The sequence below is a fragment of the Dermacentor silvarum genome, chromosome 6 (genome assembly GCF_013339745.2).
Source record: "Dermacentor silvarum isolate Dsil-2018 chromosome 6, BIME_Dsil_1.4, whole genome shotgun sequence".
NCBI lineage: Eukaryota > Metazoa > Arthropoda > Arachnida > Ixodida > Ixodidae > Dermacentor > Dermacentor silvarum.
This window is the reverse complement of record NC_051159.1, coordinates 56,029,165-56,045,189: the sequence shown is the minus strand read 5'-3', so window position 1 is coordinate 56,045,189 and position 16,025 is coordinate 56,029,165. Positions and strand designations below refer to the sequence as shown.

The 16,025-nt window shown below is 41.0% G+C and overlaps 1 protein-coding gene and 1 long non-coding RNA gene across 2 annotated transcripts in view; one reads left to right on the top strand and one right to left on the bottom strand.

Annotated features, from left to right (window-relative positions):
- LOC125946240 (doublesex- and mab-3-related transcription factor C2-like) overlaps nt 1-16,025 on the top strand; it is a 112,405-nt gene that overhangs the window by 37,607 nt on the left and 58,773 nt on the right. The window lies entirely within an intron of this gene.
- LOC125946241 (uncharacterized) lies at nt 4,952-7,545 on the bottom strand. Its single transcript, XR_007467485.1, has 3 exons — nt 7,468-7,545; nt 6,071-6,158; nt 4,952-5,121 (listed from the first exon to the last, which is right to left on the bottom strand). It is a non-coding gene; the product is annotated as an uncharacterized LOC125946241 (long non-coding RNA).

Here is a 16,025-nt window from a genome sequence, read left to right as displayed (position 1 = left end):
TTAGCTCGATGGGGAACATGGTCGTACTATATTACGTAATAGGCGCGAGTTTTGTTACAGTGGAGCATTTTGACGTGGCTGATGTGTAACGCAATAAAGGCAATATTCACACGAATTGCTTTCGTTCGCAGAGATGTCTTACGTCGCCTTCCTTACGAAGTTATACAGAGCCATGCATTTTAAGTTGAAAAAGTTGAAAGGGGAATTTATGCCCTGACCATTACTTAGTTCTCGTTTAAATTTCGGAAACATCGTTTTTTTTTCCTTTCAATCATTCATTACTTCCCCAGAAACAAATGAAAAATGCTACCATCATATTTGCACCTCGCTGCCCAGGAAGCGAGATCTGACGTGGACATCCGGAAGTCCAACCGGCCAACCAAACAACAATGTCAAGGGTTTATTGGACGACGCATAACACCGCATAATTAACAGTCAACTATTGTTTCAAAATTTTAGCCTTTATTCCAGAGCGAAGCGCGAGATTCACTGTAGTTGTTGTTAGAATAAAAACGCAGGTGACTGCATGAAAAAAAAATAACTAGCGCCCTAAACTGCTTCAAAATTACACATTTGTTTGGCAAGCTTATATTTCCTTAAGAACTGTGACTTGCGCCCATGTGCGTGCCGCTGATTCGAAGCCTGTATTCCTTAAATGCATTTCATTGTGCAAAATAAAATAGCTGTCGTATTCATAGTAGCGCGTTGATGGGTATTTCGCAGTCGATCACGGTTATGCATTAAAGCAGGTTTTGCCAAAAAAAGGCTTCGAAGACACTTAAGCTTCGCTTTTAAGAGTGGAACGCGATAGCATTCAAAGATCCCTGACTGCTTCTCACGCTTCCCGGCAACTGCAGCTTATGTAACCTTAATGTTTACCTGGAAACGTTGGCAACGAACGCTATGCACGAAGGTGAGCTCGCTGGATCTTTTTTTTTCTTTGCCCCCCCCCCACAACAGGCGCAGCCGCTGCCACGGAAGCGTGGAGGCGAGCGCCATCTAGATGGTGTTGCAAGGAACCGAGCGGGGCGCCGCCCCCACTAAGACAGGTCTCAAACGGCAGCATGAAAAGGCGTTTGTGTTTGAGTTTTCGGGTAACAAAATTGTTTTCTCGTATATTCAAATTACAATACGACGATATCATGTCTGTAGATTGTAAGTTGTCCTTAACGAATTTTCACGCAAATCTATACTTTTATAAATTCGATTAGTTCACTAACGCCTATGTGCCACTCTAAGGACCTGCGTGGGTCGGGTTGGGATGACTTTTCTCATACGGACAACGCCGTGGACGCCGGAAGCTGACGCCGACATTGACATGGACACCGGTCTTTCTGCGACACAGGGCCCTTCACACTATCGCGTTAATAGTGAAGTTCCATGCAATTGCCGGTGCGCAGGATGGTGGCACCGTAAGGCAGAGAAGCTTGCACTGCTTGATTACAAAAGGTAAATTTAAGTGTTTTATTTATTTTGTTATCTCACATCTCGATAAGCAACCATGCTGAATGAATAATCCACTATGCAATGACCTTAATGAACAATTCACTTCCTATTGACGAAAGAGCATTTCATGTAAGCTGCAAATAGATATCCCGGTAATGCCCAAAGTATCATATATGGTACAATAAGTTTGATACCTCAAAATGCTGATTCAAGCAGGGGAAATTTATTCCAAAGCCCATGGATGCGTGATTATGCTGAAGAAAAGTCTCATTGGTGGAGAGTCTAGCAAACCAATTACTAATAAGAAATGACACAATAGTCGGGTTACAAACTAAAAAAACATTTATTTGCATTTTTATACATTGTGGTCTCCATGGCCAGAAATATATGTCACCAATTTATTCAAAGTTTCCTTGACTTGGAACTGTCGTTGTGCATTACAGGGATGTAATCAGTTGGCCAGTATAATTCATATCTCAAACTGGCTTCTTTTGCAATAAAACACTACGGCCTAATTAGCAAGTTCCATAACGCGAGTTTTCCAACACACTGTATTACGTAATATCACCAGAATGCTAGATGGCACAAGGGTGCCGCTCGAATACGTCACATTAATAATGTCCCAACTTAGCTGTCTGTTACTCATTAACAAAACGAGTAATATCAGCAGTTGCAGTGCTTGCTGTGGAAACGGATCGGCTAATAAAACGCGCGTCAAACTTGCAACATTACACAAGTGAACGCTGTGACTAGAATCTAAATTAGGAAGCAAATTGTCGTATAGAAAACAGAATTGTTATCCTCTGAAAAATATTGTACAGAAGTATTGCTGAATATTTCCATTATATCGAAGACATTACTATGTGTCAATGCTCCCGCCTATAGGAGACCACTACAGCTACACCTCAAACTGTCAGATTAGTGTGTACTGAATTAGAGCCCGCACTTACCCAAATACTAACGATGAGTGAGTCTGATCCTGAGAGCTGTGCTCCAACAATTGCTCAACTTTTGGAGCAAGAGTGAAGTGAGGGGCAAGCGTGTTCTTTGCCCAAGGACGAAACACGCACACAAGAACCAAAATTAACGGTGCATTTGATTTTTGCTTTTTCAGTTCCAACCAAAGGTTGCCGCTTACATATATGTTATGTTCCCTTCAAAATTATTTGTGACACCCCCTTATCTGCTTGCATGACACAGATGAAAATCGTAAAGCAATACTGCTGTCTAAAGAAATTTGGAAATCTACAGCGGCTTTGTATTCCCTTTGAACGCGGCAAAGCAACACAGCGCTCAGTTGACGGTTGTATTGTGGCGCCATCTGATAATGCTAGCTAAAACTGCGCTGCTTTCTGTGGTTTACCGCGCTTCTCAAAGATGTCTCTGAAACCGCGCAACTACTTGCCGGCTTGTGCTCCCGTTTAGGTTTGGGATCTCGAATTCTCATGCGATTATTTAGTCCCTATCGTACGTGAACGTTCGCTCTTTAGATGTCTGATTTTTAGGATATTCGCGGATTGCTAAATGTAAAACATTCCTATGATTCTTGCAGCCTTGCAGTGAGCCTAGCCAGACATACAATTTAACTCTTTTCGACGTTGCTTGTAGACAGAAGCCCAAGCGCACGCTCATACGAATAGCAACTTGTTTGGTACTTTCTGTTCGAAACAGAATAGCAACTGGTACTGTAAGAAATAAGATTGTTTCAAATAACTCTCAGCCAATAAACGAGCGCATGCGTCAGTTATTGTCTCATCAACTAGGACGCACTTGTACAGTTGTACTTTACTGCATTTATTGCTCAGAACAAAACAGTGAACAGGTTGCTGAATAAAACACGTTACCGCAACTTAGTCGCACGGCCGTATTCCTGGACTGTGATTGCGTTAAGCTTCACTAGAACGTAAGACTTTCCGTAATGTATACAATGCCGTCGAAAAGTCGAGACTAGTAAAGAAGAAAACATTCCATTAGTTTGTCCAGAGGTGCAGATTACTGAGGAAAATCGTGCACCGCTTAACCACTGAGGGGCTAATCCCTTACAAAAATTTTTGTAGAAAGTCTATATAAAGTGTATAGACATCTGTCTATGAAGTCAACAGACTTTTTGTAGACATTTCTTTAGACTAGTCTACAGACAGTCTATGGACTTATGGCCATACACTAATTGTAGACTAGTCTACAAAATGTCTGAGTCTATAGACTGACTATAGACAGTCTATAGATCAATGAATTTTCACTTTTGTAGACAAATGTCTGTAGAATGTCTATAGACAAAAGTCTATAGGCTTATATAGTTCTGCTTTTGTAGAAATAAGTCTATAAAATGTCTATAGACAGATGTCTATAGACTATCTATAGACTATTCCTATAGACCAGTCTATAGACAGTCTATGGACTTATGGCCATACACTTTTTCTAGACCAGTCTACAAAATGTCTGAGTCTATAGACTGACTATAGACGGTCTATAGATCAATGAAAATTCACTTTTGTAAACAAATGTCTGCAGAATGTCTATAGACAAAAGTCTACAGGCTCATTTAGTTCTACTTTTGTATACGTGTCTATAAAATATCTACAAACATCTATAGACTATAGACTATTACTATAGACCAGTCTATAGACAGTCTATGGACTTATGGCCTTACACTTTTTGTAGAATGTGGTAGTCTACCTACAGAGAGTCCTGTAGATCAGTCTATAGCTAATCTATAGACTTCAGCCTTACAATTTTACAGGGTGTCCCAGCTAACTTAAATTTATTGAAGCTGTTCAATGAAAAATAATATTAAGAAAAAACGGTGCAATAAGATCCGATTTTAAGACCTATGGCCTGCATTCGGCCTTGAATTCAGAGGTCTGACCTTCAGGTCTTTTTTATGATCATATATCTTGCACCGTGTTGTTTTTAACCTTTCATTTTCATTGACCAGCTTGGCTAAAATTACTGGGACACCATATATACTAGATAATACCCTACATTTTTCTAACTATGTTTCGGCAGGCAATGTTATTCCATAAACACTCGCTGCTGGGGTTTGCTAATAAGCAGATTATTGGAAATGTCTATAAAAATTTATTGTATCCAGTATGCATATGGGAACATACATAGGGAACAGTACATAGAAAAGCATGCATGCAGATGGAAGAAGTCAAAAATCTAAAATGTATGCAGCCGTGAATCAGTATGTAAAGCTGCATGAGCATTTGTGTAATTGCACATTGAAGAAAGTTTAGTCGCATGCAATGCATTCGCTTGAATGAAATCTATCTACAAGGTAGTTAAAATTTTTGTTTACATATGGCGGCAACAAAATTTTGAACGTATATTATGCATGTGCACCTGTTGCTTCCCATCTGCATTTATGCATTCATGTTAATCGATTAATAATGACCCTGAACCAGCTGTACTCTCATATGTAGCAGAAAGAAATATTTCAAGCAATTCCACTAGTGCAGACTCATGTAGTGCAAAAAAGAAAACAAGTGCCCCGATATTGAATTAAATGTTTTTATTGAACGATATAATACATTAATTTATTAAAATGCATGTCTTATGCTATCATCAAAAGAGAATATTTACATATTTAAAGCTGCTTCCCCTTGGCAAGCACGGTTGCCTGGCTGGCCTTGACCTTCGTGTCAGCCGTTCCGAAGGTGCTGCAGGTGCATGCTGCAAATATGTAGATACAACAATGTGAGGCAAAAATAACGAATGTGTATTCTTTGTACGTTCATAAAGCAGCTTAATATATTCGCTCAAATCACTTAAGTCAATCCTTATTACGGTTTAACTATGCCTAATGGCTGCTTGTCAATACAAAACAGTACCATCGCATAATGTTTCACTCTACCGTATGATGAACAATTAAACTGTTACAATTGCTGCTGGCGCCAGCAACAGTATGTTACATTTTATGACAAGCCCATATGACACATTAATGTACTTAATTAACCCAAATGATCTCTATATTAATTGCTGAAACTAGGCTACACAGTTGGACTGTTTACATTTTTGGCTAGTAATTAAATATACCCGTGCGGAATAATATGCTCAAATGAGTGACTGGAGTATTGAACGTGTCATGACAAAGATTGTCATTTATTTTCCTTAATACACATTTAAATGTCTTTCTTATACTCTTAACTAATACATCATTGGCCATAACTTCAATAGAAGGCAGATGGATTGATTGTGTTGATATGGTCACTTAGTTTCCTATAGATAATCATATCTTTTGGGCATGCTGACACGGTTGCAAGTTAGGTATACCACATGAGCACCAGAAATACCCCGTGAGCACTTTCTGTGTTGTGGCACGACACATATGTACCTCCTGGGAAACAAAATTGAACTGTCATTACAATGAATGCTATCACAGTAAATAATTGAAGGCGCTCTATAACATAAGTATATTTTTCTAGAGTTTCGAGGTTCAGGACACTTAGGCAATGCAAAAAGATTGAGTAAGAAATGTCCCATGTCAGCATTCTTCACTTTCATTTCTTTTTCAGAAAATGATACCAATTTGTAATTTTTTGGGGGAGTTGAAATGCTTCAAAAATATGTTTAAGACAGCGATTCTCTGGAAACATTGTATGGAAATAACAAGACAGCATACCTATGTTGTCATTTTCAATTTCCCTGATGTTTTTCCAAGCTTTCCCTGGCTGTTTTCATGAAAATTCCCTGGCAGTCTATGACACCCGCTGTTTAGGGGCAATAAAAAATATTGTGGTTTAATGCTTGCATAATTGTAATTATAAAGAATGACACGTGAGTCACTTGAAATGCACTATTAGAATCAGCTGAGTTGAATCACTTGTTTAATAAAGCTGACAAGGGCTTGGCGAGGTTCGTAATTCATGGCAACACGAGCACAGCACAGAAAATCTTCAAACTCTCCTCAAACCCGATGGCTTCAGTTTCAAACGTGTAAAGCGTGCTTCCCCGAGCCACTAATTTATTGTTCTCCAATTCTTTCGGTTAAGTTGCGAAGCTGCGATTGACTGAGCTTATCGCGAGTTTCGTGCTCTGAAAGCTTTTGCGGTTATATATATTTATACTGTTTGCCAGGAGCCCCATAAATACTCCGACTTTTGACTTACGAAAACGGCAGCACACGCGGCTTGCTGATGCATGACCCGCAAACACGGCCTTTCATCTGAGTACGCTAGCATTTATTCAACTGTACTATCGCGATGGAAAGAAACGCGAACAGCGGAGCGCGTGGCCGAAGCATAACTGAATGTATAGTGCGCGCCGTCCAGTCATCACCATTCACAGGCGCGTATGTCCGGTTTGATTGCGCTGTGCGATGATGCACCCCCTATATTGCGATATTTTCTTTCTATTTTACTTCTCTTTTATTTGAAAACGACAAAAGGTGACGTCGCAGTAATGATGAGAGCGCAAACTGTACTAACAGAAACAAAAACATCGCAGTATAGGGGGTGCATCATCGCACAGAGCAATCAAACCGGACATACGCGCATGTCCATGGTGATGACTGGACGGCGCGCACTATGCCTTCAGTTATGCTTCGGCCACGCGCTCCGCTGTTCGCGTTTCTTTCCATCGCGATAGTACGTCTCTTTTAGACAATTCGTCACTGTAGCACAATTTCGAGGTATATACATAAAGCGCTTTAGATGAGTTTTATTGGACAGGCAGCGCAGCGTTTATGGCCGCCGATCGAGCGCCACAAAACGAGACCTGCCCACAGTACGCCGCTTAACACACACAATCCGTGCTTATTTCTGCTCAGTATCCACGTTAAACATGGTGTATTTCCTTTTTCACGGACATTGACAATGACGGTGAAATGAACAAGCGCGAGCGATCGCTTGCCGTTAAACATTCCCTATAGTAGAATCGAGAACCCGAGCGCGTTTACAAACCAAACGACAAACCGACACTACGCCCGAGTCGCCTACATTACATGCAGCCGGTTCGTGCTACGAAATACGCTCACCTAGTCATGAGCTAGTGACGGAAAACATCTTCGCTAAAACTTACCGTTCAGTGTAGTTGACGTGTGATGCCACAAAGTCGAGACGAATACACAGACACCAAGGTGCAGGCAGCTCACCAGCACCAACAAGCGTTGACTTGCCTGGCGCAGCCGTTGAGAATTCAAATCGACGCGGAGAGATGGTTCGCCGCCGTTGCTGCCGCTGCGCATGCGCAGGCGCTGCGGCCGGCGACGGCGTACGTGCTCCGAGAAATCTGAGCGCCTTTGCCCGTTTCTTTTTTTTTTTATTGTCGCTCTCTCTCTCTCTCTGCGTTCCATGCGCGCGAAACCGGTTGCTTTAACCTTCCATTTTTCAGTTCTTTCCATGGAAAAAGGAAATGCCTTGGCGCGCTGTATTACAAACGCTGTGTGCTATCGCATGGAGCAGGAGTGCACACTTGGATGAACGCAGTGTTTGTAAAAACGGTTAGCAAGCACGTCAGGCGCTAGCGTTATGGCCAGCGACGATGAGTAATGTAGTGCATTTCTAGCATAGCTTTCAACGTACCGCCAAATGGGATACCTAGCTGCGCACATGTTAGTGCAGTCTGTTCCGGTGATATGTCAAAGCAATCAATACACTAATGACGTACGCATATGCTCGGCCGCACAGGCATATAGCGCCTGGAAAGGACTGGGTGTGCTCAGAGTATCAGCGCACATTGTAAGTGAACGAGAAGCTTCAATGAATTTATAGCGCGGGATATCAGTCTGCGAAAAACCACCCGATGTTAGTGATGCAGCCTAGATATGGGGAGAACCTAAAGAGTATCTGAGAATCAGACGACACATAAGGCGCACACCACATACACGACATCGGTTCATCGCACACTAGCAAATTCTGCGTTGTCAGCTGTACACATTACAAGTCTCTGTGCTGTTAGCATGATGCCTGTTTGTAATCCGCTTCTCGCTAAAACTGGCATTCATAACCTCTATTTACATGATTGGATCGGCATTTTGCTTTCTTTATTTTACTGCCGCAAAAGTAATGCTATGAAAAACAACTGTAAAGACTCTCTTGGGATTGCCGAGAGCGACTACGGAGGTCATATAATGTGGTGAACAAATGCGGAAGTATATACACCATGTCTATAATAAACTCTACAAGAAGGCTTTAAAGAAATGTCAGCAGTATATTCAATCCCAGTGGCTTATATCAAACGTAGCTCCGTATTATCCGCCTGTAACTCCACTTGGTTACAGCGTACACGGGTTGGGCCGAGTTTAACGACTCTTGTCTATAGACGGTAAGTAAACCTGAAGCAATAACACTTTTACAATATCGGCTGTCCTTTAGTTCATCTCACAGCATACCGCAATCGGTATACGGTCTGTTCGCTCGAGTTAACATGATCTTTGGTGATATCCCACCCTATAGCCTTCACCGGGGGTGGGGGGGGGGGGATATAGGAAGCCATTAAAAATAATTTCAATCACATAGAAGTATATATGCCGCCTCCGTGTGGTTCGCAAGGAAAATTATCGTTGGGGATGCATTCCCGACTAACTATAGGTGCCGGGCCCAGAGGTTACATGTTAACAACCAGTGCAATACTGGATGAAACTCGGCGAGCTAGCACACTCTTAAACACCTAATCATCTGGTAAAATAACAATTAAGGACTGCGTAATTCAATGACAGAGATGCCATGGTGACCTTTATTGCTTTTCTCTGTAGACATTCTATAAACTGGCAATCGGCTAAAGAAATAGCAAACAGAAAAAAATTTGCATATAAACGGCGTATAGACCGCTAATATAGACAAAAAATACAATTTAACGACTTTTGTCAAGACTAAATTTATAGACGGGGAATAGATAAAAGAAGTAGACACCTTATCAATTTTCGCCTATAGAAAATCTATAAACCGGGCGTATACAAAATAATCAACACCTTATCGACTGTCGCCTAAAGACAGTCATTAGACACAGAATGAACAACAATAAATCGACACGCTATCGACTTTGGTCTATACGTAGTCTATAGAGTGGAAGATCACAATATGAAACAAACAACTTATCGACTTCTTTCTGTAGACCGACTATATAATGGCAGTAGACAAAAAGAAATAAAAATCTTATTACCTTTTGTATATAGACAGTCTATAGACAATGAATGGACAAGAATAAATAGAGACCGTATCGAATTTTTTTCTATAGGTTGTCTATAGAGAGGAAGTAGACAAAAATAAGCAAACATGTTATCGACTTTTTTCTGTAGACCGACTATGGAATGGGAGTAGACAAAAAGAAATAAAAATGTTATTAACTTTTGTCTATAGACAGTCTATAGACAATGAATGGGCAAGAATAAATAGAAACTGTATCGACTTTTTGCTATAGATAGTCTGTAGAGAGGAAGTAGACAAAAATAAACAGACATCTTATCGACTTTTTTCTGTAGACCGACTATAGAATGGGAGTAGACAAAAAGTAATAAAAATCTTATTAACTTTTGTCTATAGACAGTCTATAGACTATGAATGAACAAGAATAAATAGAGTCTGTATCGACTTCTTTCTATAGGTAGTCTATAGAGAGCAAGTAGACAAGAAGAAACAAACACCTTATTGACTTCTTTCTATAGACTGTCTATAGAATGTGAGTAGACAAAAAGAAATAAAAATCCTATCAACTTTTGTCTATAGACAGTCTATAGATTATTTATCAACAAAAGAACAAATCTATAGAAAGGCAAAGTTGTCTAGAAGAAGTCTATAGACATTCTACAGACAGTCTAAACTCATTTTTGTAAGGGATGGTGCCAATTCGTGGAGTGGTGGCGACATCTGTGAGGGTACAGTTACAAACGAGAACGACCACCCCTATCAGGTGATGCTAATGCAAACAACGACCACGGGGGCATTGAAAACTTTACAATAAATCAGGACGGGAGCGAGGGGTGGAGGAGGCGAAGGGTGGTGCGGAGAAACAGAGGCTGGAATTTAAAACGCTTGGTCGTGTGTGTAGGCGCGGTCGCTACAAAACGCAACATAATTATGCTTGCCCAGTTTGTAGTCTCTTCGCCTGGCATAATATATAAATGTTGACGCAGTAATAAGAAAGTTGCTTTAATAACCTTCGTCGGGATGCGCTTTATTTATGCCCAAATAAAAGGCTCCTGCGGAAGATTCTTTAGACATATTTTCAGTTGGCTCTTCGTAGCAGCTTTATAGCTATGCAAGAAAAAGGGGTAAATATGTAATGCAAATACCTAATAATCAGCAAAATTTCCTTTTTGACGTCTATATTTTACAGAAAAGGAGTCATACACCTTGCTTATCCAATACATCTTAGGGATGTACACTCTATTCAATAGTCCGATGTTTTGGGGCTGGGGAGGAAGTGAAAGTTCAGTTCTGCAGATCTTTTATATCTTTATTTACAGTTATTGGAACCAGAGCTCGTGAAGTCTACCCACTCAGATAAGATTGCAGGAATAGAGCGCCCTCATACGAGGTTACCTGTTCTTTAATGTGTTGTCTCTAATGGCAAGGACGGTTGATATTGTCAGTGTTGAAGTACCGGCGGGAAGAGGGGGGGGGGGCGGTTATCCGCCAGTGCTGCCCAGTTACGAGGGAAAGCGTTGCTGACGACGCAAGAGGCACGCTGCCAACACCAAGCAACAGTTAAGAGATAGTGGTCACAAATAGCTACTGCAGTGCAGAACTATTTGTCGACTTACTCGTTCGGAACAAGTATTCGAACGAGAAACATTGTCGCATGATGTTCTAAGATATTCTTTCTTTCCTATTAGCAACGCGGCACGCCATTGTTCTTTCTTTTAACTCAGTCCCTCAAAAAGGCTGATTTTTTAGAGTGACTCTGCAAGTATTTCTTGAACATAGCCCCTGAAAAATTTAACCCCTTGTAACATGATCTTTTATTTTCTTGGGAAAACATTACGCAAGCCCTTGTTTGAGTTATATATTCATGAACCAGCCTCACTTATCAAAATGAAGATCTAGCTGCGAGTTTATGAACCACAATTGTCTTGCGCAACACCATGCAGTTATGGGTATACTTTGTGACCAAGCCAAAGGACATTTTAGTTGAAGATAACTTGCGAAAAACAAAATCAGAAATATTTAAAAAATCATTATGCATTGCTTTCTGAAAGGGAATGTATTTCTAATAGCTTAATCTCTTACATGTTTCGTCTATATTTGATGAAGTCAACCTTGATTCACTAACTAATAGCTTCAATATATCTGTACCGGATCATTTGTAGACCTTAGTTATATTTAAATTTTTATTTTGCATAGTTCTTACGAGTTCATAGTTCTTAAGCCGAAATAAAAGCGTCCTCCTCTTACAGGAGTTACTTCTTGCTGTTGTTATCACCTTTTGGATCACGACCAGCCCACGTTATCGAAGAGTGTACAAATATGTACACTCTTCTACAAAAGCAAACCATAACTGCATGCTGTATCATATCTTATACAGCAATTAGGTTTGCATCACACAACCACCGAATGTATTTCTCCATTAAAACATCACAAAGGTTCATAAAGAGTAAATAAACACCCTGGCATGATTTGTCCTCTGATTTGAAGTGTATTAAATGTGCAAATAATGGGTTTACTAACTAACCTCTCCCACGCTATGTGACGAGCTGCCACATACAAACTTTAAAAGAAAGAAAATAACTCAAGAACCATTTGTAGCGCTAAATGGACTATATTTCATTGCGAGGGAAGAGAAATTCCCTGTGAATACGTATGATTTTCTTTCCTTTCAATTCTGTTACGCTTGAAGGAGTTGCTCTGTGAGTATCGTATATAGTACACGATGCTGTAAAGGGTTAATACTTTGATCATAACACGGAAATGGCACATCGCACGTCATGAAAACGCCTACAAAAATGCCACAGCGAGAGTCTACCGTGTACCGAGGAACTACATACAAAGCGGTTTAAACACATAGCAGGGCCGATCAGTCGATTCAACTTTAGAATGCTCTGACATAACTTTTGCTGCGCATATTGGACCTTTCGCGTGCTTGCGAGGGGGGTAAATATTTGATGCTTATCGAAGCAAGTGCCGTATTGCGCAAGAAGTTGGCAGATACTAGATGAATAGTCACCCAAAATAACATCCTACTCATAAGCGGGTATGATCTTGGGATGAGGAATTTGGCCTTTAGTATTTGGAATTGATCTCTTAGGCTTGCAAGATTTATTGCATGCGCCTAGTCGCAATTGTATAGTTTGTAAGGAGGCGCACTATCATTACACTGCTCCTGAGCGCGCAAAAGGCACGCTCGGCTGGACCAGCCCGGTATGATGCACTATCCGGCCGCAGCAATTGGTGCTAAAGCGTTGCAGAGTAAAGTTGATGCTGCCCAATTGTCTGGCTGGTGTCCGTCTCTGGGATCCTCAGCTGGCAGTCTGTCTTGATGGCCAGCTTGAAAGAAGAGATGGGCGTGAGCCCACAAACATTACGACAATCCGAAGAGAAGTCTGTTAGACATAGCACTGATGCAAGTTTGGGAAGGGACAATGAATAGGCCTCTGTGCTCGGTGAAAATATATGTTGACGACACTGCTGATCTCGCATTGTAATATATACGTCGCTGTTACAGCTTCTTTTTCTCTCTCAAGATTGGCAGTGTTGAATATAATTCCTTTTTACATATTAAGAGGTTATTTATGTTTTCTAACTAAACAACGTTACGTCGAAAACATGCGAATATGTTTCTTGTGATTCCTAGCCACGACTCTCGCGCAATATTTGGCAAAGCACGGATCCGGGAACCATCTTCCCGTTCTACCATACGGCACCGCACTTGCTTCTAGCACGTCTGAAAGTTTGCTATTTTTTCTTTCGCGTTGTTCAAGAACTGACGTGCTCGAGAACGCAAATGTAATGTATTGTGCATGCTCAATGTGCATTAGCAATGGAAAAAGAATGCATTCCGTCTCGTTATAAAAGTTTAACGCTAAGACAACAACAAACTTGTGTTAGCATAGAGAATGTTAATGCTTGTGTTCCTTTCGTGGCTGTTAGAGTTGGCAATCAAGTTTCCGGAATATTTACCTGCAAGCTCAAACAATTTTTACTCCTTTTGGAGAATTCTTTGAGGCTTGCGTTCACAACGCAGATGTGTTATGGTTCGTTGCGTTCAATTATAAATAATGGTTTTTTGTCGCCTTCCTTGAAACTTTTCGTTCATGACGTGTGTCTATTCTTTCTTTACTCATTTTTCAGCTAACTAATCGAAGCACGGCACTGTGTCCCAGAGCATGAAATACATATATTTACCACATTTTATTTAACCATGCTTCGTAGTCAAAGTAATAGCGTTCTGTTTGAGTTCAGGGGAAGGGAACAGGATGAGACGAAAGCTTCAACATGACGTGAAATTGTCTGAAGTTGAGCGCAAACTTGTGTGATGGTTCTATTTTTTCGCAATACTTTTATCACTTTCCTTCACGTTATTGAATTTTCTAGCCTTGGAAGAGGGCTTGAACGCACACGAAGATGGAATTGTAAAGCTCGTTGCTTGGGCGAAACATATCCCGCTCATAACATTGGAAGCACGAAGTTAGCAGAGCATGTAGGCTAAGGAAATAACGTTTTGCATATTGTTTGGAATACATCAAAAGCAGTCGCAACAGGCAAGGAATATATTCTACGAAACGTTTTGTTTTACAATAATGAAGAAATACGCGGTAAGCATACTACCTGTCTTGCCACGTTAATCAGAGAATATGTTGGAATAGAAGACCGTCGTGAAGTAATGCTAAGAAATCATTGCGCGACCAAATTGCCCAGCCTGCTCCGAGGCTTTAGGAAATGAACTAGTGCCAATTAGATGAGGCACTGTTTACTTGCTTGAAGCAAAGCGTACCTAAAGCCGGTCTGGTCGTGACTAAGACAGCAGTAAAAGCTGTTCTGAAATTGTTCTTCGTTTTCTAGTAGCACTTTTTTCTATTTTTTTAACAATTTGCAAGGTACACAACTGTCAATCTTGGCAAGAAAAACAAAGCTCAGCATTGTGCAAACGGTACTCCAACGAACCCGCGTCTTTAACAATTCAAATTGTAGCTGGAACGAGGGTAACGTAGCTGATCAGTTCGTCTATCGTGCACACTGTTATAAACGAAGGCAAGCAGGAAGTCCGAAGCACGAGAACCATAAATGGGCGACGCCAGATATAACGACGATTGGGAGACGATAAGGTTTACTCGGTGAACCTTGGCACCTATATGGCAACCCAAAGCAGCAACTCTCTCGCACCAGAGCTAGTCTCGCCCAATAAAAAATAAAACCTCAGGAGTAGACGTGGTCCCCCAGAAACGACATGGTTATTCCTGCCACGTACTACCCTGCGCCCTGAGTGCTGATCTAAACCTGATCAGTAAATAACAACACGCGAGAAATAAATGCGACACGGAAGCCCCTGGTGACTGTGGTAGTGATATTAGTGGCCAGATCCGCGTGCGGAGCATATGCCCGTCTCTCTTCTCGCACGGAGCATACTAAGTTTTTGCTAGTTCCGTGCAGTAGAACAGTATCTGGTTCCCCAGCCGGACACAAATGAAGACTGGGTACAATATTCCCTAAGGCTCTACCACCCTAGGTTGGCCTTCCGCTCTGTGGCATCTTGCTCTTAGAAATGAATTTGCTTATTTGTATAAATATAGTCAGAAGTATTTACCGTCAAAATTTGAAGGGAATATTCCGAGGATGTGAAACGCTGCGCTCATGATTCACAGTAAAGGCATTTTGGAAAATCCCGCGAAATCTCAGCCACATCCAGTTGTTTTTAGTCCACTTTCATTTTGATTTTATCTATCGTTTATATATTTAGAACAAACATAAGCGACTAGAGTACCATATTTTCCATATTTTCTTCTTCCTGTCATTGTCGGCCTCATATAATTGGGTCTAACGAAAACTGAGTTCGCCTTCTTCTTTCCATTCATTAGCAGGAGATTATCTAAGAAGGTATGACCAGCACAGCACTTTGTCAAAAAATATATATATAGCTTGAGTGCATTATAAGGCAGGACAGAGATGATTCTTGTTTTTAATTCTAAAATGTCCAAGCACAACATTTCTCCACTGTCATGCCGCATGTATGTGTTATTTTGTTAGTATTTTGTTCGGCGACGCCATGGGGTGGTCTAAGATTTACAGTGGGCTGACTCAGTCAAATGGCCTGCGATATGCTTCAATTTCTATATATGTTCAAAGAATAACATTATTCCCTTTGCCAAAGAAAGTATTTTCCTTTCGATAGCCATCACAAGTGGGAGGATCTTCTCAAGCTGAAGCATTTGAAATTGCACATAAAATCCACAAGTTAAGCCATGATGGCGTCATCATGTGCTGGACTACTGACCTACTGACAGCCGCAGAATACGATTAATGCCTGCACTAATTGTACGGGACCCGGCCACGGCGGCCGCATTTCGATGGGGGCGAAATGCGAAAACGCCCGTGTACTTAGATTTAGGTGCACGTTAAAGAACCTCCGTGTGGTCCAAATTTCCGGAGTCCCCCATTACGGCGTGCCTCATAATCAGATCGTGGTTTTGGCACGTAAAACCTCAT